This window comes from Arvicanthis niloticus, chromosome 19, assembly GCF_011762505.2.
Source record: "Arvicanthis niloticus isolate mArvNil1 chromosome 19, mArvNil1.pat.X, whole genome shotgun sequence".
In the NCBI taxonomy this organism is placed as follows: Eukaryota; Metazoa; Chordata; class Mammalia; order Rodentia; family Muridae; genus Arvicanthis; species Arvicanthis niloticus.
The window spans coordinates 9,934,688-9,961,612 of NC_047676.1; the positions used below are offsets into that span (position 1 = coordinate 9,934,688).

The 26,925-nt window shown below is 37.3% G+C and overlaps 1 pseudogene; it reads right to left on the reverse strand.

Annotated features, from left to right (window-relative positions):
* Positions 1-24,441: 24,441 nt before the first annotated feature.
* LOC117723707 (large ribosomal subunit protein uL18 pseudogene) lies at positions 24,442-25,284 on the reverse strand (annotated as a pseudogene).
* Between the last annotated feature and the right edge of the window lie 1,641 nt (positions 25,285-26,925).

Sequence of the window (26,925 nt, forward strand, 5' to 3'; positions counted from 1 at the left end):
GTCTAGACTATTTATTGAATAGTAATTTAATTTTTTCGCCGTTCCATTATACTTTTCTTTTGTATTGCAATTTCACATTTATAAGTCAGTCTAGAGATTATAATTAAGGACATTCCATTAGATAGAATGTTTTACATTGGGTGGGTGGCCTCCTTCCTATCATCCGTAAGTGCTGTCCCCTTTTGTGGTGAGTCTTCAAACTTCAATTAACCTACTGAAGATAGGCCTTCAGAGTATGCCTAGAGGTTTATCATCTTCTTGATACCATCAAATTGAAGATGCTTGCCATCACAATGCTATTACCTCTTATTAAATTATGATTTAATTTGGAACTCACTTTGTATATCATGTATGCATTTTTTCCTTCCCATTACTTCCATTTTAATGCCTCACAATTTAAACCATTCATAGGTATTCTAGTAAAATCACATGAAAGGGATGATTTAAAATTCAACATTATACCTGCATATTAAAACATAGAGTAGTGAATATATTCAGACAGCTGAAAACTCTTGAAAGCCACAAACTCAAAGTGCAATGAAGATAGAAGTTTTAATTTCTGTCTTCTCTTGGAACTATCTTTATAACCGAAATGGAATAGTTATGGGTGCAGTTGGGGGAATGCCATTTGTCGCATTAGTCTAGAATTCCTTCTGTTCTGAAACAAATATCCAGACAGTATTTTTAGCCTGTATTGTACATAACTTGCAAAAATCTCTACTTGGATACCTCCCAAATGCAAAATGTAAGTATAACTGTAGAAACAGGCTTTCTTATTTTAAAGAAAAAAGGCGGATCATCATAATTAAATAGAATTACATGGTTTTAATGAATTATGGCTTAATTAGTGGAAGCTGTATTTGTAGACCGAGGTCATCTCACTGTTTATTCTTTAAGAACTGCCAGGAAATGTGTCACACGCACTGGATATTGTGGTAGTTGCTTCTCCAATCAGTGACCTAAGAGCTGGCTTTTGTCCCCAATCTTTCTCCATTGGTTCAGCATCGTCCCTTGGAGCCAAACACACAACTTTCCATTCCAGAGTTCCTTAGGAGGTGACTTTCTATGGATAAGACTTTTCACATTTTCATTCTGTTAGCTGGGTATTATTTCAACAGGCTAAAGTACTATAAAAATAATTTTAAAAAATGATATTAACTTAGTAAAAAAAATTTATAGTTCACAGAAGAGGGTCTTCTACTCAGTGTTCTATTTATTTATTTTTTATTTTTATTTCTCTATGTTGTCCTTCCTGTCATGCTTTGCTCCCACACCTCCTTGTGGGCTAACCACAGGATCCCTTGGCTCTCCATGCTTACTGTTCTCACATTCTTCTATTTCTCTTGAAGGTTCTTCTCAGAAGCCCCTTTCTTGTCTCAATCCTTTCCTTCCCTCCTTAAATTACTTTATCCTTCTGCTTTCCTGTGGTATTCAATGAGGTAAAACATAGAATCTGCACTAAGCATTCAAATATGCTATTGCTTCTTGGTGGATCTCTTTTCTGTCCCTCACTTATAAAATGACCCTTTGATGCTTTTGGCTTTTTAAAAGTGAGACAAAATAGCCTACATATTCTGAAAAACTGTATTTCTTTTAACCTTAATGTCATTTCACACCCTAACTAATTTATTAAGAATTATTTTCCAATACTTACTCTGCCATGGACTTTGCACTGTACTGTGGTCTCTAGACGCAATGATGGGGTAACAAATACCAGTCCTGCCTTTTATGTGCATTCACAGACATGTAATATGACACACCTTTGTAACGGGTCTGCTACAGGATCTACCTTATCAAAGAGACCAATTCCTATATAGAGTTTTCCATTTCAGCTGGGGCAATCATGCTGTGAATGGGAAAAAAGCCAATGTAATGGGTTGAGAAATGAAAAGCATATATTTGTAGGCACTAGAAAGGTAAAGTCATAACTTACATGTATGTTAACCTAAGCCTCCAGGGGAGGTTTGGTTACCTAAGGTCACTAATTACGGCCATGTGCATGCATTTGGTAGGACAATTCATAGATGACTTTGAAGTTGTCATGAGTGTCAGAATAATCTCTCTCTCTCTCTCTCTCTCTCTCTCTCTCTCTCTCTTTCTCTCTCTCCCTCTTACCCTCCCCCTCTCCCTCCTCCCCCCTCTCCCTCTCCTTCTGTCTCTCCCTCTTCCTCTCTCTCTCCTTCTCCTTCTCTCTCCCTCTCTTTCTCCCTCTCTCTCCCTTCCTCCTTCCCTCACTATCTCTCCCTCTCCACATGTAGTCTTTTGAATAGTGATGAGGCATCAAAGGTAAAACCAATGACCTGACATCCCTCCTTGTATGATTCACAGACCTAACTATCCCTCAACACATTTAGATGTAGGTATTGATACACTAATATGATCAATACATATGTTTATGAAATTTGTTACTTCTAGACTAAGCAACTAAATAAGACAATTGACCAACAAATTATTACCAGTAAATTTACAAATACTAACAATGTTTGTCTAATCAGAAAAAAATATTTTTTTCTCATATAACAGAGGCAAACAGTGCTGAGGGAGCACTCAAGACTCTGTTTCTGGGAACAGGGGTCCTGAGGAGTTAAAGCGTTTAAGGATATCACCCTATGTTCCCTAAGGTGCTCTACAGTGTTATTTAAATTTGAATTACTTTCTTCAGATGTAAGAGTTTTACAGCATCTACAAACATTTTTTTTTTTTTAAGTTCCAACATACTTGGCCAAGGAGATGGTTTCTGTTTCTTGCACTGGTCCTTGATAGTCTCAGGCAAGCATCTCTGCTTATTCCATTGTGACATTATGTCCCGTACTGGCTCAGAAATTTCAGAGACAGCCATTATGGATGAAAACCTCTAAAGAGAGAGAGATAGAGAGAAAAAAATTAAAGAGACAGAGAGAAAGAGAGAGAGAGAGAGAGAGAGAGAGAGAGAGAGAGAGAGAGAGCGAGCTGTACTTTATCTAAGTACAGCATTGTGGTGGTATGGATAGAAATGACCCCCATAGATTCATGTGTTTGTAGATTCATGTGTTTGAATGCGTGGAAATAGAGAGTGGTGCTATTAGGAGGTGTGGCTTTGTTAGAGGATTTGTGTAATTGTGGAGGCGGGGCTTTGAGGTCTTAAATGTTCAAGAGATGTCCAGTATGAAAGAAATGCTGTCTCCTTCTTTGGCCTTCAGATCAAGATGTAAAACTCTCAGCTCCTCCAGAACCATGTGCTCCTGGATGTTTCCATGTTTCCCACTATGATGATAATGGACTACACTTCTGAACCTGTAAACCAGACCCAATTAAGTACAAGTGTTGTCTTGGTCATGGTATCTCTTCACAGCAATGGAAATCCTAACTAAGACAAGCACGAACATTATTAGTTCTGATCCATGAAATCAATCCATTACTGTTCAGACAAAAAATACAATCTACCTTAAACAAACAAAAAGTTATAATGATGCTAATAATATAATTTGTTGTTTTCAAGCCAGTGATAAATTTTCATTCAAAAATGGTTGGTCTCCCCAGATGATAAAATATGCCATTCATTATATCGTGCTTAATTCCTGTATGTTTTTCTGATTAATTGCACACCCTAATGTTTATACATCATTTCATAACTTGCAACATTTCTTTACACTTCACTTTTATTTCATTTCATTTTAAATTAAGAGCAGTCATTGGTAACCAATTTCAAGGATGCTGAAGAGAGTCAAATAATATAGCAACTTAACCAATGTGAAAATATGAACTCATTTTCAGAGGAAATGATTATCAGCAACATTTCCTACTTACTAAATACATTATGGTCATTTAGACAGGATCTTCACATATGCTTACCTGCCTTGTTTGTGTGAATCTTCCCAGGGAGATAACAATGCCCCCAATTAACTAATACAGTGACTGAAATTAGTCCATGTAAACATCAGAACCTATGTTAAAACCACAGCATTTCACTGTAGGTTATAAAATATTTTCCTTCATCCAGATTAGGTATTTTCCTTTCTCATTTAATAGTCTGTATCAATGAATTTTTTATGATGGCAGAAGAATGTGGGTTCATATTTTTCAGGTCAAATGATTAAATATAAAATAATTTATAGTTAGTTCCTGGAGGTTTCTGTTGACAGTGTCTTTTTTAAATAACCATTTTGAATAGCAATTTTCTGCCAAATTACCAATTTCTTCTCCCTGCCGTGTATTATAACAGCAGAGACAGCTCCTGGTGGAGTTGATTCAAATGCTACAATATAAACAAACTGGACATATTTAACACACATTCACTGTTATTTAATTTTTTATGAGATATTTCTCTTGGACAAAATTTAAATAGTAATGCAGAGAAGAAAACCTGTGGAAGACCCATGATTCTCGACTATTGGTTTCAAAATACTTAAAAATCATTTAGCAAAACATAATGCCATTTTCTTATATCTTAAACCTCAAAGGGTCTAAAGATAAAACATCTGGAAGAAACTCTTTTTATTTCAAATAATCAATTCTTTGTTTTTCTCAAATTGCCCTAAGTTGGACAACTATATCTTAACCCTACTATTGCCACAGCTCAGGAGATATTGTGGAGGAGGAGCAGACAGAAAGTGAGAACTGGCCCTGCCAGTCCTCTGCCAGGAGGTGACAGGGGTACAGAGGTGATGCCCTCACTTTTTGCCACCTGTCATAGCCATTGGGAGAGCTGGCTCTGAAGTCATGAGGGATGGCTGGCTGGCCTTGTCCCTCACCAGCTGCAGCACCTTGTCTGGGTGCTAGATGTGAGTGCAGGAGAGCTGACCCCATCACCTGTCTCTTGTGAATTGGTGTGGGTGCAAGTCCCCTGAGGCAGCCAGGAGACCTGGCCCAGGTCAGGAGAGTGGGAAAGCTGGTCCTGCCCCTCAGTGGTGGCAGTGAAGGTCCTGCACTTTTCCTGGGAAACATGGTGGAGCTGGCCCTGTTGGTTAAGGCATGAGTGACGGAGACCTGAGGGTGTGTGTGAAAGCAGGAGAGATGGCCCAGCCCCTCACTGTGTGGGCTCCTCACCTCAACTGGGCAGCACAGTGGAGTTGGTTCTGGAGGCATGCAGGTGAGGTTATGAGGGCATGAGAGCAAGAGAGAGGCCCCTGGCTCCTGTCAATGGTGGCATTAGGTGACAAGTTAGAGCAGCGCTGGAGAGCTCATCCTAGTGGTGTGGATAAAAAAGATCACTCAGGCTGACCATCTCAGCTACCACCCAGACCCAATCCAGGGCTTTGAGTTGGCTCACCCCAGAATCTGCACCATCTGTGAACTGTTGAGGCACTTGAAAGGGCCTGTCATAACTGGGAGGAGTCCTGTTAGAAGCCAGTATTGATGGTATCACAGAAGCCAGAGATCTTGAACCAAGCCCAGGACTCATTGCAATGAACATTTAGCAAGTGAAGATGTATAGACACGGGTATATTTTGGGACAAACTGTAATGCACTACAGTTTCCATGATGAGATGCCTCTATGCTTTTGTTTTTGTTTTGCTTATTTTTTGTGATATCTACTTATTTATTTAATTCAGGGGAGGGTTGCGAGAGTGGAAGGTGGAATCTGAAAAGACAGGGAGATGAGTGGGAATGGAGAAATGTTAAAAGAGAAGAGAATATAAAATCCAGAAGATAGAGAGAATGCTGTAAAATACTGGCTGTGGTCATGACCTAGCTGTCACAATCAGGAACTCACAGTAGCTATGGTTACCAAAGTGGTACAAGATCAAGCCAGCCAAAATTCTAGCATACATGAGTTAGAGGATATCCAGGCCTCACCCTTTCCTGAGGAGCTGTTGGCAGTGGATTGCTGCTGGCAGAGGGTCATCATTATTGAGGATGTAGCCACTGCTACCCAATGCTACAATGGATGCCCCATGCACATGGGGTGGTAGTAGCAGGACTTAATGAACTATCAAAAAAAAAAAAAGACTGGGAGGGATGTATGTTGGGGAGATATGAGCAGAATTGAAGAGGGGTGAGTATATATGTGGCAATATTTCATCGCATACATATATAAAATTCTCAAAAACCAATTACTTAAAAGTTAAATTAAACATTGAGTAGTTCTTTCTTAAGCTCTTAAAATTTAGAAATACTAGGGAAAGGAATGAAGGAAACTATATCTGGGATGATGTGTGGAAGTTGCTAAGTGACAAGCTAACGAACTGTCAGAGCTGGTTTAATAAAATGGTAGAGTGGAGCGAACTTAACCCTCATGGAGGAGGACAGATTAGTTGTGCCTTGCTCTAAGAATCAATACATATCATAGCCGCATATGTTGACAAGTTGCCGTTGTGTTATTTCAATACCTCTGAGGGGAGATTTATTAGGGACTATTACTAAAATGAATTTTTAATGCTGAAGTATTGATTCCTTCATAAGGTATACACTGAAGTAAAACTCAGTTGTGATTCTTTTAGATCGTTGATTCAAAAGAGTGAGTTATCGCTGTGGAGATTCCTGTGGTTTAGACGCTTCAATAGTAGAAATTACATCATCCAATTACAAGAATTTACTCACAGCAGTAGACATCAATTAGGTGGAGTAATCTGAAATACAATAAAACGATTGGTTACTTCTCTAACATTGTCTTATTTGACTCATAAGAAGATCCTTCATGATTCGTAAGCAGTGGTGTTGAAGCCAACAGTGTTCATCTATGAAACTTTAGCTTAGTTTTGCACATGTTTCTGCACACGTCTGTACATGCATCACATGTAACCAGAGATGGTGAGGCCAACAGTGTTCATCCTTGAACCTTTAGCTGAGCTCTGCACATGTATCTGTACATGTCTGTACATGTCTGTACATGCATCACATGTAACCAGGGATGGTGAGGCCAACGGTGTTCATCTATGGGGCTTTCATTTAGCTCTGCCTATGCATCTATTGACCCATGGTTTCCTTGGAGTTATTTATTCCAGAAACAGAATTCATTATTCTAGGTGCATGTGACAATGCAGTCATTCCTTCAAAGCTCTTGAAGAACCTCCTACTGGGATATGCTGGTTCCATGTGCAGCACTGCCCTCTACTGGGCAAGGAGAATTCTTATGCTGTTAATGGCTGATCACTTACGGACAGATTGGTGGATAATTCATGAACAGATGTTGCACAATGAACTACCAATGGGGAGACTGAATAAATTATTACAGAATACTTTAATAATCAGTTTGTACACCTAGCACACTAAATTTATGTTGTGGGCTGTTTTGAATAAACTGATTTAATTTGAAAGTGAGAAGCCCATACATGATATAAGGTTTTCCTTCACATCATTTAAGATTTAAACATGTGAAAGGTAATTGGTGTAGTGCATTAAGTATTTACAATATTTAGGACCAAGTCATATTAGCAAGAGTGGTGTGCTATTTGCTCTGATTATTGCTTAGGGGATGGGAGACAGATAGATTTCATTTCTTTTATGACTGGCTGTTTCAATGTAAGGCAGAGAATATAGAAATAAATACTAAAGTAATACTAATTACTTCTTAATAGAAAACAAAAAGGTCAGTGTGCTCCCAAACTTCAAATTTAAGGTATATTGAGGAACACTAGATAATTATGATTATCTAAATTAGTACATTTAGACTATTTTAACATCCTGGACCCTGGTCCACATTAGATGTCAGAACATTCACAGGTGGCAAAACATCCACTAGGGAATAACATCTTTTGTATTGTTTTCATGATAAACATTCTGATGAAGTTCATGTTCTTTAAATGTTTATGTCCTTTCAGTATTAGTTTGTGTAAGCAAAACTTGGAAGATAAACCAGCAGTTTTATTACATACACCCTTGTGATGACTATCTAAATACTCCATAGAACTTGTTACATAGCAAATTGCTTTTTAAGATACGTGTGAACTAAGGTAGGATTCACACCCTTCTGTGAAAACTTGGAACAACAAGAAGGAATGTACTTATATGCAAAGGAGGGGCAAAGTGTACACAAGGTACTATTGATATCTGGTAGATTACTCACTGGAAATAATTTCTGTTCTTAATTTAAAAAAAGGACATCTAAGAGTGAACAGTCACTGATTCCGTCCAGCAAGGACATCGTCTTTATGATGTCTGCCAAGGATTCTTAGGCACAATTTTATACCATGTATAAAATTATCTTTATTTTATGTCATATTTTACATGTTGCAGACACCCAAATTGTCACTAAGTCATAATTAATTTAAATATCAGTGGTCACTAGAAATAGTACTAGAGTTTATTACCTGATATTAGGTAATAAAATATTAGGTAATAAAATGGTTAGGTATCTGCCTCACTGAAACTGGGTTTCCTGTTTAGAGAATATGAGAATATGGAAATAATTTACATGATCTGTAAGAAGTATGGATATAAAAGAGTGTCTTTGTCATAATCATGCATCTTCATATAATATTTACAGTGAGTGCATAATTATATTTACAACGGATTTCTTCATCATCACATTTAGAGTCTTCTACTTAAGAATATTATACTCTTGCAACATTTCAGTTGAAAAAACCTAAAAGGTTTGTTTAAAAGACTACTTTTAAAATCAATGAAAAAGTCAGTGGATGTAACAGAAAGTAAATAGCAAACTGCTGAAAACTGAGACAAAAGTTGAGCTTTCCAAGATAGATAGATAGATGATTGATAGATAGATAGATAATAGATAGATATGGAGAAAATAATTATTTTTACTTATGTTTATGTATGTCTATATAAGTAAATTCCGTGTGTGTGTGTGTGTGTGTGTGTGTGTGTGTGTGTGTTGATGCCTAAGAAAGCCAGAAGAGGGCAGTATATCCTCTGAAGTTGGAGATACAGCCATCGTACCCGAGAGCTGAGAACTACACTCAGGTCTTCTGGAAGAGCAGCAAGTTCTCTTATCTGCTCAGGTATCTTTCTATCCCCTCAGAAGCAAATTATAATAGATACTAGGGCATGTTTTTGTGAACTTTACATTTCTTTAAAATAAGAGTGAATATGTGTAGACATGGAGACCATTAAAATGTATAATTTAAAATGTGATTATAGAAAAGTGTAGCAAAAATTTATGATGAATGCAAACTTAAGCAATTAGGGAGATAAGACCTAGTCATGTAATAAGGTAAAACATGGGATATCACAGCATCAGCAGAGACAACGATTTAAATGAAAGCTTTAAAGGGGTATTAGTAGATTCATGTAGGGGAATTTACCCTAATTAATTGATTGGCTAATAAAGACGCCAAAAATCCAATCACTGGACAAAGAGGAAGAGGTGGGCTTTCTGGGTTCAAGAGAGGAAGAGTGGACATGGGAGAAACAAATGGCCCCTTTTTACTGAGAGGCAGAGAGCAAGGGGGGGGGGGTAGGATCTACTAGGCTAGGGAACTGTCCAACCTGGTGGCAGCTCCGACCTTTGGAAGAATTTTCTATATAGAATAGTTGATGAGTTTAGGATGATAGATTCTGCGCCCAGTGGTTGTGTCATCTGATGATTTTAAACTAAGATAGTTTGGTGTAAGCAGTGGGAAGCTTAGGAGTTCAGAAGACAGACATAGGTGAATCAGATATGGCAATGATACATTTAGAAAACATAATCAACACATTTGATGTGTGTGTGTGTATGTGTGTGTGTATGTGTGTGCATGTTTGTGTGTGTGTGTATGATCAAACCTTAATCATAATAAAACAGTTTCACTGATCATTTGAGTAATTAAAATTGATTTTATCATGAACAACTTAAAACAACATTATTTTGAGGGACAAAGTCACATGTCTGACATCAAACATGTATGTAGTTGGGAATTATTTTGGACTGCTGACCTGGTGCTGAGCAATCATGTCTGGTTTGTAGAGTAGACTGGAACCAAGGATCTGTGAATGCTGGGCAAAGAGCCTACCATCTCGCTATGTCCCTAGCCTAAAGACTGAAATGACATAAATACCCTGAGAGTGACAACGCTACCAAAACTGACAGAAAAAGAAACTGAAAACCTGAAAAGCCTGACATCAAGCACTGTGATAAACTATGCACTAAGCATCTCTGCACATTTAAAACTTCTAGTTTTTCAAAGCATTGCCATCTGAATAATTTTGTGGTCTTTGTCACCCATAAATCTTTTTTTTGATAAATATGTGTTAAAAGTCAGTAGTGTTCTGCAGCGTAAACTCACTAAAAGTGAAGATTCTTAAAGAATAAGGAAAATAAAATGAGGCTTATGCATATTGGAATGAAATGAATTACAAGACTCAAAAAACTGAGGTTGAAGAGAAAAATTACAAAACACACTATAATGTTAAAAAATGAGGCAGATCAAATGAACTTTAAAACATTTTAGAATGTAAAAGGACCAAACACAATAGGAGTAAACCAAGAATCCCATATATCTTGTGGAGTACCGTCATTGTAGAAAGAACACTGCGTTAGCTGATTTATTTTTTAAGTGTCATGGAGTGCAGTTTCCAGTCTGGCAAGTTTTAAATACCAGCTTTTCATAGATACAGACTTGCTTGTTTATGTTAAGAAATAAAGGAAACCCAGTGAATATCATCAGATAGCTTTTATCCATCACCTACAGTAATCAGCAGCAAGGCTACTCCCATTGCTTATTAATTCTTTTTTTTTTCAAAGCCTATTTACTTGGGTGGAGATTGAATATTACCATAAAGTTAAGCAGTTCTTTGTTGTTTAAATTTAACACAATTGTAAACAAATTTAAGAATAGGCTTTTTGGAATTAAACATTTGACACTAATACTTATGTAAAAATAAACTCTCGAGCATTGAAAAAATGGAATGTTGTGAACTAAATTTATCAGAGCTTAAAACATCACATGGCTGCAATAATTAAAAATCTGTCACTGGTGTATGAACAAAGAGAGTGACAGAATAGAAGGCAAGATGCTAAAATGGATCTTTGTAGCTGTGAGAACATAAAGTGCTTCTCATGAACCAGAGAAACAAAGGTAAGAAGAGTTTACCTCCTGTGTATACAAAGAGAGGAGTCTGAGAGAGCAAACCAGTGAAATATTGAAGACTTATGACTCAGTTTCTAGATGTGTGACAGTTATATTTGAAAAAAGTGTAACTCTTGTATTTTTCTTAAATGTGACCATTTATTCAGACTCAATCATGATTGGTCTAGAAGTCAATCCACTATTGAAAATAACAGTCCTCATTTAGAAGAGGCTGGTTCTGGACATTTTCAGGGACATATTTGGAAGTTAGCTGCAGTTTTCTATGATGTTATCAAGAGATAAAGTTGGGACAGGATCTGGATTTCAAACAAGGATTAGTGCATGTGTTAAGGCTCTTTTAATTGTCAAGTTAAAATTACTTCTGTTTCTTCTACAGTATTTAATGTAAGTTCTATTGATTCTATGCTTTCTAATTGTGTTAGTGTGTTGAAGCCTGGCAATTCTATTGGGGGGGGGAGTCTATCAACCAGTTTTTGTTTTATTGCCCTGAGTATTACAGGACCTTGGTATTCTGAAAAAAAGCTTTCAAGTACTAGAAGTAGTGAGTCAGGCTTTAAGCAGAAGCAAGAGGGTAGTAGGCTTGATTATTGCTGGTATAACAGCTTTAATTACATTAATTGGTAGCACCACTGCTTCTGAAATTGCTTTGGCACAGGAAGTTAAGACAGCTACTTTTGTTAATCAATTAGCAAAAAAAAAATGTTACTAGTGTGTTGAGGATACAAGAGAATTTAGATGGGTGTTTAGAACAATAGATTGATGATCTTTATTCTACCCAAATTTTTAGAAGGAGGTTCAGAGTTTAAGAGTAAGGAGCCATCTGGAGTGTCATGCCAAATTTCAATGGATCTGTGTTACTTCTAAAATGTACAATGATAGTCATTATAATTAGGAAAAAGTTTAAGGACACTTGTAGTACATTTGGCATGATTCTAACACCTCTCTGGTTGTTTTAACTTTGCATAGTGAGATTATGAATTTAAAGAATGCTGCTCTGCTGAGACTTGATGCTGCAGATACTGCTGATAAAATTTTCCATGGCCTGAGGTTAGTCTTTCCTTTTGGTCAAGCTTCAAGAATGGCATATATAGCTTGATCATGCTAGCTGTTTTTGTCCTGGGAATACTTTTATCTCTGTCCATTTGTATTAAGCTTGCTTTAACAACAATAACATGTTGGCAGCCAAATTACATGGCTTGAAACTTTAAATGGACCCCCAGACAGAGTTATTAAATTAACAGGCTGGCAAGCCAAGGTTGGGTAAGATTCTTTATAGAGTCTTATTAACCTATAACATAAGTGCATTGTTTTTGATATGCAGTATTTCTTGACGGGTAAGGAAGGTGTTCTTGTCAGAATGACCTAAGACAAGCTCAGTCTTGTTTAAGAAATAAATAAGGGGAAGATGTGGAGGAGCTTTGGGGCTGCTTGGCGAGAATCTGATATTGGCCAAGGACAATGAAATGGGCTTGAGGCAGGAATCTGACATTAAGTCTAGAACAAAGAAGTAATTTCAGGCAGGAATCCTAAATCTTAGATTAGAACAAAGAAGTAGGCTTCAGGCAGGAAAATGACTTAGGGCTCAGATATTTTGGGTCATCTTGATAAGCCCTTAGAAACAGTAACCACAGGAGTGTTCACAGAACTTTGCTTATTGCCTTGTTTGTTCTTTGACTATTTGTGTTTATTTTCTTTCTTTGTTTTCCCTGACTATTTTTATCTATTGTATTTCTAGTTGCTAGTTCCTCAACCTACAACTGACTTTAATACTTGCATGTAATTAAAATGATGTAAGAGCAGATTGGAAATAATAATAATAATAATAATAATGATGATGATGATAATGATAATGATAATAATAATAATAATAATAATAATAATAATAAGCACACAGCAGCATCATTGTAAGGTGTAAATGAAAACTAGTGTGAAATATTTGGAAGGTGTAACATAAAGTCCTATTACTTATATGGTGTGGAGAATGCTTCAATGTGAACAAAAAAAAGGAAGAATGCAATATAAAATATAGAAAAGCAGGCTTAAGATTTAAATGGACATTCTCCATTACACAAATGCCCATAAACATCTAAATTTATAAAAGAAAGGGAAACATAAAATGATTTCAGTCAAGTAATATGAGTTAGAATAATGAGATATTCATTTAGTTATCAGAATCATGATAATACTTGAAATTTTATAAATCCTAAGACCAAAATGTCCATCAGTGGATAAACATTTAAATGAAAAATAGCACATCAGTGAAAAATACTCAGAAATAAAAAGGAAGAAATAGTAATTAATGTAAGTACTAAAGTCAATGATTTTCAGAATAAGTGAAAGAAGGCAGACTCTCTATCTATCTATCTATCTATCTATCTATCTATCTATCTATCTATCTGATTCGCTTTAAGCAAAATGTACAGAATAAGTCATCTGTAGGACAAACAGTGGACTGGTGATGCCTGAATTTTGTTTGGGAATGAATATGTACAGTACTTTTTAGTATTTGAACATTTACTCATTTTAGAAAGGGAATGTTACTTATTTGTAACATGATTGTTATATAATAGTATAATTTAATGAGAAACTATTGTCTTAGGCATGTATTGAGGAAACTTGGTGATATGTGCAGAAATTTAAAACAAGGATGGGTTTATTTGAATTAAGACACAAACCAATGAAGACATAAATATGTAAAGAATTAAATCAACAAGGATGCAAAAAAAATTCCTAAAGTTAGTGTCACTTAATATCACATTGAGAATAAAATATCATATGTGGAATTTAGAAAGGATCCTGATAGCTTTTGAATATTTTATATCCTCAGTCATATACAACTTCAATGTGATACACTTTAAGAGCAATAAAACTTCTCATCAAAGAAGCTTATCTTTACACAGTAAATGGAGAGTTTTACAGTAAACCACACCTGGCCACAATGTATTGATCATAGGGATCCCAGCCCTAGTAGATACATCTGCAACTCAACTCCAATGATATATCAGAAGGCAGGATGGGGATGTTATAAGGGTGAGAGGAACAGGATGTATGCTGTCAGTTTGTCTCTCTTAGAAATGGCTGCATAGTTTTACTGCTGCCCCTTTCAGTTTTTCCCCTAGCCAACCTCTATTTTCTTGTGACACTATACTTACTTACCCATGGAAACACTCCTTACCAGGGTCCCAGTGGCTCCACTAGGCTAGGATCTAGGTAGGTGGGTAGCCAACTACTTTTTTTATTGAATTTAAGGCCTACTCTGTAATATGAAACCCATACCTTATAATGCTAAAGTGGCCAAGGACCTAAGTCTAGATAAGTCATAAGCATAAGGAAAAATAGTAATGGGATAATTCTGAATCTATAGATTTAGATATTTATATATCCATAGATGAGTGCATTGATTAACCTTTACTAGGGAAACATTTTCTTGATGCATATGGGAGTTAGCACAGAAATCCACAACTGGAGAATGTGCTTAGAGTGATAGACTTTGGGTCAGAGTCCTAAATGAGATGCCTTTATCAACCACCTAACCTCAAGACTCAGGGATCTTTATAGTAGAGGTGGTAGAATGATTATAAAAGAAAAGGTGGTGTAAGACCCAAGGAAACAGTGTCTTCCAGACATAAAATGACTGATGCTCACATAAATTCACACCACCTAAGATATCACGGACAAGACATATACTGTTGCTAACTAAACAAAATCTCAACACTGAAAATGGGAAGTGGACCAAGAAACTATTTGCAGTTAATACCTACAGGAAAAGGGAAAAATCAGTTTTCTCCCATGGTGATACTGGGTATCCATGTTGTACTGTATATATTAACCACAAGCCAGAGTAGGCCCCATGACCAGGAATAAGTGACCAACACAGAATAAACTCCATGTCTTTTTTTTTTTTTTTGAAGGTTTTTTGTTACTTTTGTTTGTTTTGACATATTTGTTTCATTGATTCTTTTTGTTTGTTTGTTTGTTTTGTTATGGGTTTTTGTGGCTCTTTTTAGAGAAAGAGAAAGAGAGATAGAGACAGAGACACAAAGAGAGAGACAGAGGGAGAAAGAATGGGCAAGAACATGATGTTGGGTATCGGCAGGTATGGAAAATCTGAGAAGTATTGTGGGAAGGGAAATATGATCAAGAAAATGGTTGCATAGACAGAACTTGAGCAACAATTTAACCATATCATTCCTTGGCATATGCCTGAAGGACTTAACAGTTGACTTCACAGACACTTCCTCAGCAGTGTTGATTGCCTCTCTAGTCACAAGGGCCAAGAAATGGAAACAACTGCATTGTTCTTCAACTAAGGAATAGACAAAGCAAATGTGGTGCGTGTATATAGCAGAGTATTTTTTCAGCTGTCAAAAACCCAGTACATACACATAAAGACTAAAGAGAGTCAGTAGCTTGCATTTATATATATTTATTAGGTCATATGCATATAACACAACAATGGTTAAAGACAAGAAGACCATGAATTTGGTATGGGTTGTGCATGGGAAGAGTAAAAGAAGGAAGGGTGATTTAATTAAAAATAAAATCCTATTAATTAGAATTCAAGTAATCTTATAGTAGAAAAATAAAGAGTTCTGAGCTACCATAGGTCTCATATGTAACATTCTTATTTTCAAGTTTCAATGGTAGACTTTAAGATGGTCAGTTTTACTGATAAAAGGCGATATTACCAGGTTTTAGATTTTGATAATAATTTTTCATGCTATATATAAATGTTTGGTTATTTAACTTTGCAGATTATTTTTAACATACAATATATGCTGAAATTCTGGTTGATCCAAATATTCTGTGTATTTCACTCTAAAGGTGAACACATATCTAATTATTATTAATGATAATTAGATAGTAATACTACTATTAATAATAATTCAATAATAATAATAAAACAAAAAAAGCAATTGAAAAATGTTGAATGCCATTTGGCAAATACTTTTTGTTAGTAACATGGCAGAAACAATTTTGAAATGATTATGTGAACAGTGGAATTAGGCAAATACACGTCTGGATTGAAGTTGAAAGCTAGCATCTCAGGTCAAAAGAGATTACATGCATGGCCTCAGATCCAGAGGGAAGTATGGGTGGAATGCACTCAAGTTAGATAATTCCTATCTCTGGATGAGGTTTACTGGTTTCTATTGTAGTGAGGTCACACAGCTGAGCATCTTAGGAAGCTTTGGAAACAGATTATTGAAGCCCTAAATTGCCAGAAATGAAGAGAACAGACTGAAAGTGTGTCATGATTTCTTGAATGTAGCTTGGATATGAGCCACCATGAATTTCTGGAGCTAAAAGTTACTGTTCAAGGAAAACACAAGAGAATGTGATAGATCCTGCACTGTCAGGAGCATAAATTTCTTTCTTATGGTCTTTCCACTGGCTTCTCATCAGTGCAAAGACCAAAGATGTACTGTCTTGTAGTGATGTTATTTAGACAGATAGATGATTTATTAATTCTCAATGATGATTCTGTAAGAATTCTAAAATTTATATTAGTAATTATTAAGCCCTGCTATTAAGTCCTTTCTGATTTCAAAACTGCAATAGAACCTCCCAGTCTTCAAGTGTCATTAGTTAATTGCTTCTGAGATAGAAAACAAGCATTTACAACTTAGAACACATTACAAGAGATTGTAAAACAATTAACCAAAGGTCATAAAAAGGAAACTAATGATTTACTGTAGATAAAATGAAAGAAGATAAAATATTGACTTGGTTTATCTATACAAAAGGTCAATGATAACTTAGTTATTGTTGCGCGTACCTCCCGTGTCTCCTCCGCCCGTGGAAGAGAAACACGAGAGGCAGAATTCGGGTATCACCACAGCGAGGCTTTAATCTGTATCAGCAGATGCGGAAAGACGCGGAAGGGCCAAAGACAGGAAGAGGCACCGCTTAAATACACCCTAGAGTGACGTATTCACTTCTGATTGGCTGTTCACTCATCACCCAATATTACGCCTCGGGATTGGCCAGTAACTTTGGCGGGCTTTCTGCCTTTGCAGCTGCGCAGTCAATTGTTTACTAGTGGAGACACGGGATGCCCGCGCCATCTTGGAATGGCAGATTATACCACCGCTAACAGAGGCTTCCTACATCTCCCCCTGTTTAAATTATTAATATGGAACAGCCTTTTGCCTATAAAGCGCAGCACCAAACAAGATTCGAACTCAAGCCCGATCAAGGAAACTCCATCTTGGGGGAATAAGTGATCAAGAGTTTACAGCCCGAAGATTCTTCTGCAAAGGGGACAAAGAAGAAGCTGCAGAGAGCATAAAGAGAAGACAGGCTTCTCCAAGCCAAGGGACAGAAGAGGACTTTTCTTAACAGTAAGGCAGGCTTAGTTTTACTAAGGATGACAATCAGTTCTTCTTAAAGACTTGGGTCTAATTCATTCAGCAATAGAAGGGTAGACACTTTTTCTTTTTCTAGGCAATAAAGAGTGTAGCTAATTTTTCACCCAGAATGAATGAATTCTTTCTGCATTGGCACCTCATCTTTTGCTCTATATGCATATGTAAGTATGGATTGTGTGTATGTGTGTGTGTGCATGTGTGTGTGTGTGTAAGTATGTAATTATGAGATACATATGTAGCTGAACCCAACTGGTTTGCCTGTAGCTGTATGAATGTGTATGCATGAATTTGTACATTTATGTGAGTTTATATATTTGCTTGTGTAAAGAGCTTTTCCTCTCTTCTTCTAGTTCAATAAAAGTTTATTGCTCCAAAACTCCCTCCATCCTGACAAGCCAGAGGTGAGGCTTCTGGACAAGAGAGAAGAAAGTTCAGGAATAACCCTTTACTTAATCTCCTGCTGTTAGGCTATGGGCATTAATCGCCAAGCCAATGGTTTTAACCATAGAATAAGCAAGAAAATTATTAGGATTTTTTTAGAAGTTAACAGCAAGCATTCAGTATAGTTAGAGCTCTAGAAGACCAGAGACCCTTAAAGCTACCTCTGAGACCATCAGTCTCAAAAGCTACATCTAGGTCTAACACTGTGTCTGCTTTAACCCATTCTAGGCCTGCCAGGCTCCAGGCAGAAAATGGAGGATACCAGAACAGGCCCATTGAATCAGCTAAGCAGAGCTCATATGATCATAGAGACTGAAATAGTAAGCTCAGGGCCTTCAAGGGTCTGCACCTGATCCTCTGTATCTAGACTATGACTGATAGCTTAATGTTTTTGTGGGATTCCTAATAGAGAGAACAGGTGTATCTCTGAATCTTTTGCTTAATCTTGGCACCTTTCTCTCCTGTTGGCTTGCCTGTCCAGCCTCAGTATCAGGAATTTTTGGCTTGTTGTATTGTATCTTATTTTGTCATGTTTGGTTGTTGTCTCTTGGAGGCCAACTATTTTCTGAAGGGAAAACGAGAAGCAGTGAATCTGGCGAAGAAAGCAGAGGTGTCTGGGGAGCTGGAGGAATGGAGGGAGGGAAAACTGTAGTCAGGATGTTTTGTATAAGAATCTGTTTTTAATAAAATTATTAGTATGATGCAATATAAGAAAAAGGGAAAGGCTCAGAAACAGTCTTAACAGAGGAGCTGGACATGGGGGTAGACGCCTGCAATCCCAGGACTTGGAAGGTAGACATGAGGATTAATGACTTCAAGGTCATGTCTGTCCTACCAGGGCTACGTGAAGCACTCTTTCAAAATCGAATCAGAGCATGCATGCATGTGAACACACATACACACACACACACATACACACATACACAGAGAGAGAGAAAGAGAGAGAGGGGGAGGGGAGGTGGAGGGGGAAGGGGATGGAGAGGGAGAGAGAGAGAGAAAGACAGAGAGAGAGAGAGAGTGGGGAGAGAGTTAATAGTAGAAAGGTGAATAGAATGACAAAAAATGAAGAGATGTTGTCTTTAAAACTAATAAAATCTGTTCCCCTAAGTGAAAGTTAGAAAATTGTTACATTATCTTTCTAATTTTTTTGGACAAAAATTTGGGCTAGTATTTTAGTGGAAAATGTCCATCTCTGGTTACTTCTGGCTTCACTGGATGTAAGAATTCTAGGTTACATTTCCAACATGATCCTTCTGTACTGATACCTTTGCTTGGGGATTTCTCTTGCCTTTCTCTCTTCCAGGTAACAAATGCTTAACTTTTTTGATGGCTTTACTGACATGGGAATGACCTTCAAGGCTGTTTCAGAGGCAGATTTTGGAAAATACATCTTTCCCCAGCAGGTAAGGCAGAAGTTTTTACAACAAACAAACAAAAAACCCAAACAATGGCACTTTCAAAGGTGTGTGTGTGCCCATAAGCACTCAGATATGGGTTTTGTGAAACTTGTGAGCATATAAAAGACATGTGGTAGGCAGGGCTGCTTTATGTCAAGGGAACTACCTGAAAAAAATGTTGAATTTTCAGGAAATACAGCACTCAAGGGATAAAATTCTGGTTTTCTTAAAATAAGAGAGAGAATAGATTCTCTACGTCAAAGATGACTTTGAATGTTGAGTAAGATAAAACCCACTAAGAACTAGATGAAACTAGATAAATTGGGGTGATAAGATGAAATGTCGTAGGCAAAGAGACATTAAAAATTACCTGGCAGAAAAGCCACATTAGCTAAAAATAAATTACAGTGTAGCATATATCACAGTCATCAGAAGAATAGAGATTTGTGGCTGCTCGTGTACTGATGATAGGTTTTCTGGGAAATCTCGGAGTTGGCTGGTCTTTAAAGCATCAAGTTGGAAGGATAGGAAAACACCGCCTGAGCACATACATCCCTAAGTATATGGCTCGAACAATATGGAACACACTATTTCAATAATGATAATGATCATGCATTTAGAGGTTTTAAGGGCAAGATGTTTTAAAGGAAGATTTCAGTCATCAGGTAGCTTGATCTTAAAGGCAGTATGAAAAAGTGGCCGAAGTTTCCATGTATTACAGGCAGGAATGCAAATGAATTAACAAAGGTAATATTAAGAAGAAACTTCAGCATTAATCTTAAGGTCAATGTTCTCCACTTCTAATACCAAAATGGCTATCCTTCAGTCTTTTAAAGATGTCATGAGAGTCTTTTTGTGATGTCCATACCATGCTTGCTTCCTACAAGGTTAGCCAGAACTAGCTGCCTGTAAACCAAACAGAAACATTGTTTGCCTTGATGTACTTCAGGCTCTGAAGGACAGTGAGAGCCATTCTAATGTGGTTACATGTTCACCCATCCTGTCCTAATAATAGAGATATTGTAAAACAATGTGAATTTTAGATGAAACCTTCTTTAATGAACAGAAAATATTTCATTTTACTTCACTGATATAAGAAAATTTGTGATTTTTCTTAGTTTTACTCATTTGTTTTCATGCTTAAACAATGAGTACCAAACACTGCTTTAACACTGTAGACCAATCCAAACTGTAATATTTTTGAGAGCAACCAATGAACACTTCCTTCTCACTGATGTATTTCCCAGGGAAAAATTTGAGATTATTCTTTTCCCTGTTAGAATTGAAGCATGCACTCTCCTTCACTGTCTCTATGCCTGAACAATTGCTCAGCAGATGGTGCTTTAAGTGAGATCTTAGAGCCTCTAGGAGTGCTCTGAAGTTGTCACTCAGGCCTGTCTCTCTCCACTTCTTCCTGTTACATATGTACTCTTCCATCATGTCTAGCGATCCCTGCAAGCAATGAGGGAATTGTTAATCAACTCCTCCTTTAGTTGCTTCTTCAGATATTTTATCTCAGCAACAAGAAAAGGGATCAAAACATGCTCAAATTAACAACTATGCACACTTCTTCCTGCTCTAGGTTTCATTATTACCAAGGGCAACAGTGAGAGTTTTGAAGTATATTAAACTCACTATATCCATATCCATATCCATATCCATATCCATATCTATATCTATCTATATATATAATAAATATATATTTATTATATATAAATATATATAATAAATAACTTATATGTAAATAAAATACATTATATGTAGTGATATATATATATATATATATATATATATATATATATATATATATCCCTACTTACCATGAAATGATGCTATATATCTGTAGCCCTACTCCTATATGTACAGAGGCTGGGCACATCTAGTGGATAGTACATTGCCAAGTTTCTCTTTTGGTTTATTCACAACTAGTAATAATACTCAGTTTATTAGATCTGGTATCCTAAGTAGAATATAGCTCACAAAAGACCACATTAGAATGGAAGGTCTTCATGCTTTCTTTCCATCTTTCATATTTCTTATATTTCATTTTTATGGATCTTAAACATTTTTGTACTTTTATGGGTGGTATTGAAACTCACTAGCTCCATGTTGAAAAAGAAGTAGTGTTTCTATGCTGAACAGGTTCTAGTAAGTTCACGTGATCTTCAGACAGGAGGACTGAATGTACCACTATTCACTCTCAACTCTGCTATTTCCTTCTGAGGGTACTTAATGCATTACGGTTCATGTCAATTACAAGTTATCTATCTGCCATCATGGTTTTTCAGTTCAGATGCAGATCAGTAAATAAGTTATATGTAAATAAAATATTGTGGTACAGGATAAGCATTTTAACTTCGTATCTTGGGTGGAGGGTAAATATGATCGAGGCACTGGAAAAACTATTAGGGAAGAAAAGGAGATTCTGATTCTGAGACTATGCCTCATGGATTGACTGTGAAACTGTGGCATTTTAAAGCCAATTGGACATTTATAAATCTCTTTTGTGAAACTGAGATTAGCACTTTACCTGCTGGATGGCTCACATGCTTGTGTCTAAAGAGTCAGGAAACATGCGAATGGAGAGGATAGAGGCAGAAGGCCACTGGTCAGGCTGGGGGTGGATGCCCTGCTTCTGCACTATTCCTACCCACGAAGAATTATTCCAACCAGGCAACTGATGTACCACCCGCAAGTAATATCTCTAGCGCACAAATTCTACTAATGCCACAAGGGCAGGTGGCAACATTTTGCACTCAACAGATGCTCTCCTTATGATCTCTCTATCTCAGAAGCAGCCCAAGAAACATCTTTATTTCAGCACCTTCTAACAGCAGAGTCCCCAAAGGCAGCAACAAGCTTGGTATAGCAAGGTAGAAGAATCGAGTCTGCACCTAATCTAATCCTACAACTTATTGTACTGAAACTAAAAGTATAGTGATTTCTACATTTTAGTAGTTTGAAGGTCATGTGAAGAGCTTCACAAATGACTTAAGTCCTGTCTACCTGTCTAGAGATCAATTTTATGTGAAATGAAAGATTTGGTTACAATTGGTTCTTCAACCTGTCAGCAAACAGGTCAGCAATGTTCATGTGTGTGTGTGGATAGATAGATAGATAGATAGATAGATAGATAGATAGATAGATAGATAGATAGAGATACAGATATAGATGTGGATGTAGAAACAATAAAAGAGGCCATAAATTTAAAAGAGCAAGAGAAGGTATGGGGTAGAGTTTGGAGGGAAGAGAAGAATGATGAAATTACATTATAATTTCAAAATATGAAATAATTAGTAAAAACATGCTTCTGTGGTCCTGTTCATGTGTGCATTAGAAGGACTTGGAAGGCAGTTCAATGTTTCATACTTCTAATTTAATATGATGAACTCTAGAAAAGGCTTCATGCTGGTCTCTCTGAAGCTGATTATTTCACCCCTTTCTCTGAGGCTTCAGGTCTGACATTCAATTTGACCTTTATCTAGTAATTGACAACATGGTGGGTAATAATGGGTTGGGTTTCATCCTTAAGTCATGTAATGACTTAATGAATAAATCGCACCTTACAAAGTCAGTAATTCACCATTCCGAATCATCCACTTACTTAAGAAAGTGTCATATTCACGTAGCTGACTAGTTTCAGAAAGTTCGATTGTAAGACCTCAACTAACTACAATACAGCTCCTCTACTTTCCTATGCTGCATAAATAAATAAACAAACAAACAAACAAACACAATATCATCAACAACATCACCTGGCCTCCACCTGCTAGAGGAAGTGAAATTCAAAGAACTACTCTTCAAACAACAAGCCGAAATAGCACAGACCAATAAAAGATTTTTTAAATATCCTCACAGGGTGAGAGCTTTTCATAATTTAAACTATGACCCTTTATAAAGGTAAAATGACAAGTCTTGAAACTAGAAAGGTGAGTATATGGCGGAGCTAAACTTTAAGTCCATCATCTAAGACTTGAAGACTGAAGGCTAAAGTTGCACTGAGTTCACAAAACCTTTTATATTCTTTCTGGAAAGCCAGTTTTTAAAGAGAGAAATTGAATAACAGATCAGACCTGGCCTATTTGGGATGCTTTCTGTTATCACCTCATATTTTTATAAATTTGAAATTGGCCATAAGTCTCAACAGGCGCTTCGTTCTGCTGTAACTTTTTTTCCAACTCTGTTAAGGTTGTAAAGGTCTCTGAAGTGCAGCTACTCCCCAAGAACATTTTAAGTCCATGTAGTGACTCGCTGATGCTCACGCGTCTTGAGATCTAATATCAGCACCGTGTCTTCCCCACCCATATTTAGGAACTGGCATGGGAACAATCAATTCACATTGTTTCAAAGCAACCGTGTATGTGAATGAATGATCTGACTTGTTACATATCTAAATACTATATATCTATTTGTGTGTATATTATGTGTGTGTATTCCTGTCTTGATTTGTAGTGGTGTCTCATGTTATGGGACTGATGTGCATTGAACACAAACTGTAAATAAAATAAGTAAACAAATGCTGAAAGGGGTGCTCTAGTCATTCTTCTTTTCGTGTGAAGAGAAACCAATATCATGGCAACTTTTATAAAAGAAAGCATTTAATTGGGATTGGCTTTCAGTTGTTTAGTCCAGTGTTCTCATGCAGGGGAGCATGGTGGCATGTAGGCAGACATAGTAGCTGAGAGTTCTACATCTGGATCTGAAGGCAGCAGAATACGTGAGAGCCATTGAGTGTAGACTAGGCTTCTGAAACCCCAAAGCTCACTCCCAGTGACACACTTTCTCCAGCAAGGCCACACTTCATAATCCTTTCTTTGTTTCTTTCTTTCTTTCTTTCTTTGTTTCTTTCTTTGTTTCTTTCTTTGTTTCTTTCTTTGTTTCTTTCTTTGTTTCTTTCTTTCTTTCTTTCTTTGTTTCTTTCTTTCTTTCTTTCTTTCTTTCTTTCTTTCTTTCTTTCTTTCTTTGTTTCTTTCTTTCTTTCTTTTTGTTTGTTTTTCGAGACAGGGTTTCTCTGTGTAGCCCTGGCTGCTGGCTGTCCTGGAACTCACTCGGTAGACCAGGCTGGCCTCGAACTCAGAAATCCGCCTGCCTCTGCCTCCCAAGTGCTGGGATTAAAGGCATGCACCACCACTGCCCAGCTTTCATAATCCTTTCAAACAGTGTCACTCACTATGAGGCTATGGAGGCCATTTTCATCCAAACCATAAGAGGCGGGGAAGGAAGATGATTAAAACATCTACTATTTTTTGATTTGGTTATGAAAATAAATCTTCATAGGACATTGCTTTAGCTTTCAGCATCCCATTGCTGAGCTCTGAAGAAGCTCATCTTCTTTTGAACAATTGACCTTTCTTCTGGGCAAGAGACATTGGGATGGTTCTAACTCTTCTTTTTTACTTCTCTCTTGGTTCTTCTCATAGACTGCATTCTCTCAGATAGTAGCATGAGCTTTCTTATACATCTCCTCCATGTGGGGAGTTACGTTGTTCTCCATGTACCAGGAGAACTGTTTCTTACACACATCTTCATCTTCCTCTATGAGGTAGAACATGTAGTCTGCAACATTCTGAACCATTTTGTGCTTCTGCTATGCTGCTGCATTGAACTCCTTGCTTTCAGAGTCATAACTAAGAAATTGTTTTGAACTATGAGAAATAGACAAGCCTCCAGCCACAGCTCCCTTCAGGGCCCCAAATACTTTATTGCCAGTTGTAGTTAGGGAAAGACCTGCATCCAAATACTAAGTGAAGGGACCAGGCTGACAGTCAATGCTTTCCACATTATATTCATCTCCAGTCACCTCTGCTTGGCTTTCATAGGTCTTGTCCATGCCAAACCTATTGAGAAGCCGGTGGGCCAGCAGCAGGCCAGTACAATAGGCTTTAGCATAATTTGTCAGACCTACTTTCACACCATATTTTGGAAGTTCATGTGCATATTCTGAGCAAACTACCATATCCTCTTCTATATGGGAATATGCAATCTGGCAAGTGATATCTCTGTTAGTTACATGAACTATCATTCCATATTTGGGTGTGTTGTATTTATTTTTGCCCTAAATCACCAATTGTTCCCAGGAATGGGAGTCATCCTTCTAAATCTTACTTGGTATCTTTTATAAAACTCCATTCTGTGGAACAGAAATCCGCCACCACGGCTTCACACAGACCTTCAGACTGGACCATGCTAAAGGGAACAATCTACATTTACTATGATGGCGGATGCAACATAGTATTATTGGGTGTGTTGAGTACATTTCAGATTGTCAGGTGCATAAACACAGTCATACTTGTAATTGTTAGAGGTAACAGTGGCTCAACTATTCATGGTTGCCAACTTGACAACATCTGGATATTTGGAATTTACTAAAACCCAAAAAGGTGAAAAGCACACCTGTGAGAGATTTTTTTTTTTTTTTTTTTTTGCCTAATTTGAAGTAAGAAGATCCAAGTCTAATCTGGATCTTTAAGGAGGAAGATATTCCTTTAATCCAGATCTTCTGAGCTGGAAAAACCCACATCTAATCTGGTTGCCATTTTCTGCTTGAAGTCTATATAAGTATCTGGAAGAAGGAACCTTTTGCTCATTGCCTGCTTGCTCTCACGTTGCTAGCATGTCCATTTATTCAATGATTCATCTTCTAGATTCCAGAGTATAATGAAGAACAGCTGAGCTATCCAGCCTTGTGCACTGAGCAACTACAGGATTCTTGGACTTTCTGTTCATAGCCTGCCATAGTTGGGTTAGCTAGATCTCAGCATGTACGTCATTCTAATAAATTCCTTTTATACATACATACATTCATGCATACATGCACACATGCATACATAAATACATACATACGTACATGCATACTGTGGCAGTTTGAATATGCTTGTCCCAAGAAGTGGCACTATTTTTAAGTGTGGGCTTGTTAGATGAAGTGTTTAAGTGTGGGGATGGGCTTTAAGAGACCTTCCTCGTAGCTACCTAGGAGCCAGTCTACTCCTGTTTGCCTATGGAACGAGATGTAGAACTCTCAGCTCCTCTATCACCATGCCTGCCTAGATGCTGCTATGCTTCCTACCTTAATGATAATGGACTGAATCTCTGAACCTGGAAGCCAGCCCCAATCAAATGTTGTAAAAATTGCCTTGGTTATGGTGTCTGTTCAAAGCAATGGCAACCCTAAGACACATTCATAAATTCATAATACACACACACATACACACACACACACACACACACACACACACACACAGAGAGAGAGAGAGAGAGAGAGAGAGAGAGAGAGAGACAGAGACAGAGACAGAGAGAGACAGAGAGACAAGGAGAGAGACAGAGATACAGAGAATGATTCTAATAACTTTTGTTACTCTGGAGAACCTTCTTGGTTTGAAATACCAGAGGCAAAGAGAGGCAAATAATGTTCCAGTCAAGCAGCACTTAGGGAGGACTGAGGCAGACAGGCCAGCTGGGAATCTGGACTCCAAAGCTCTTTCTCATTGCTTTTGTGCAATTCAAAATGTAGGCAGATAACTTCCGAGTCTTTTCTTCCTATTTTGACACAGTGTGAGTCTTACTTTCTGTAAGTGTCAGCAAGTAGAATAATGTGGAGAGTGGATTCTTAGAGACTCAAGCACTTAAAATAGCAGGGAGCCTGGGCAGAACACACCTGAAATAAATATCTTGCAAGAATAGCACAGTCTCAAGATGCAACCCATTTAATTAAGACAGAGAAAGAGAGGCCATGGTGTCAACTTATCTAGTTCCCACCTCCTTATTGAAGCA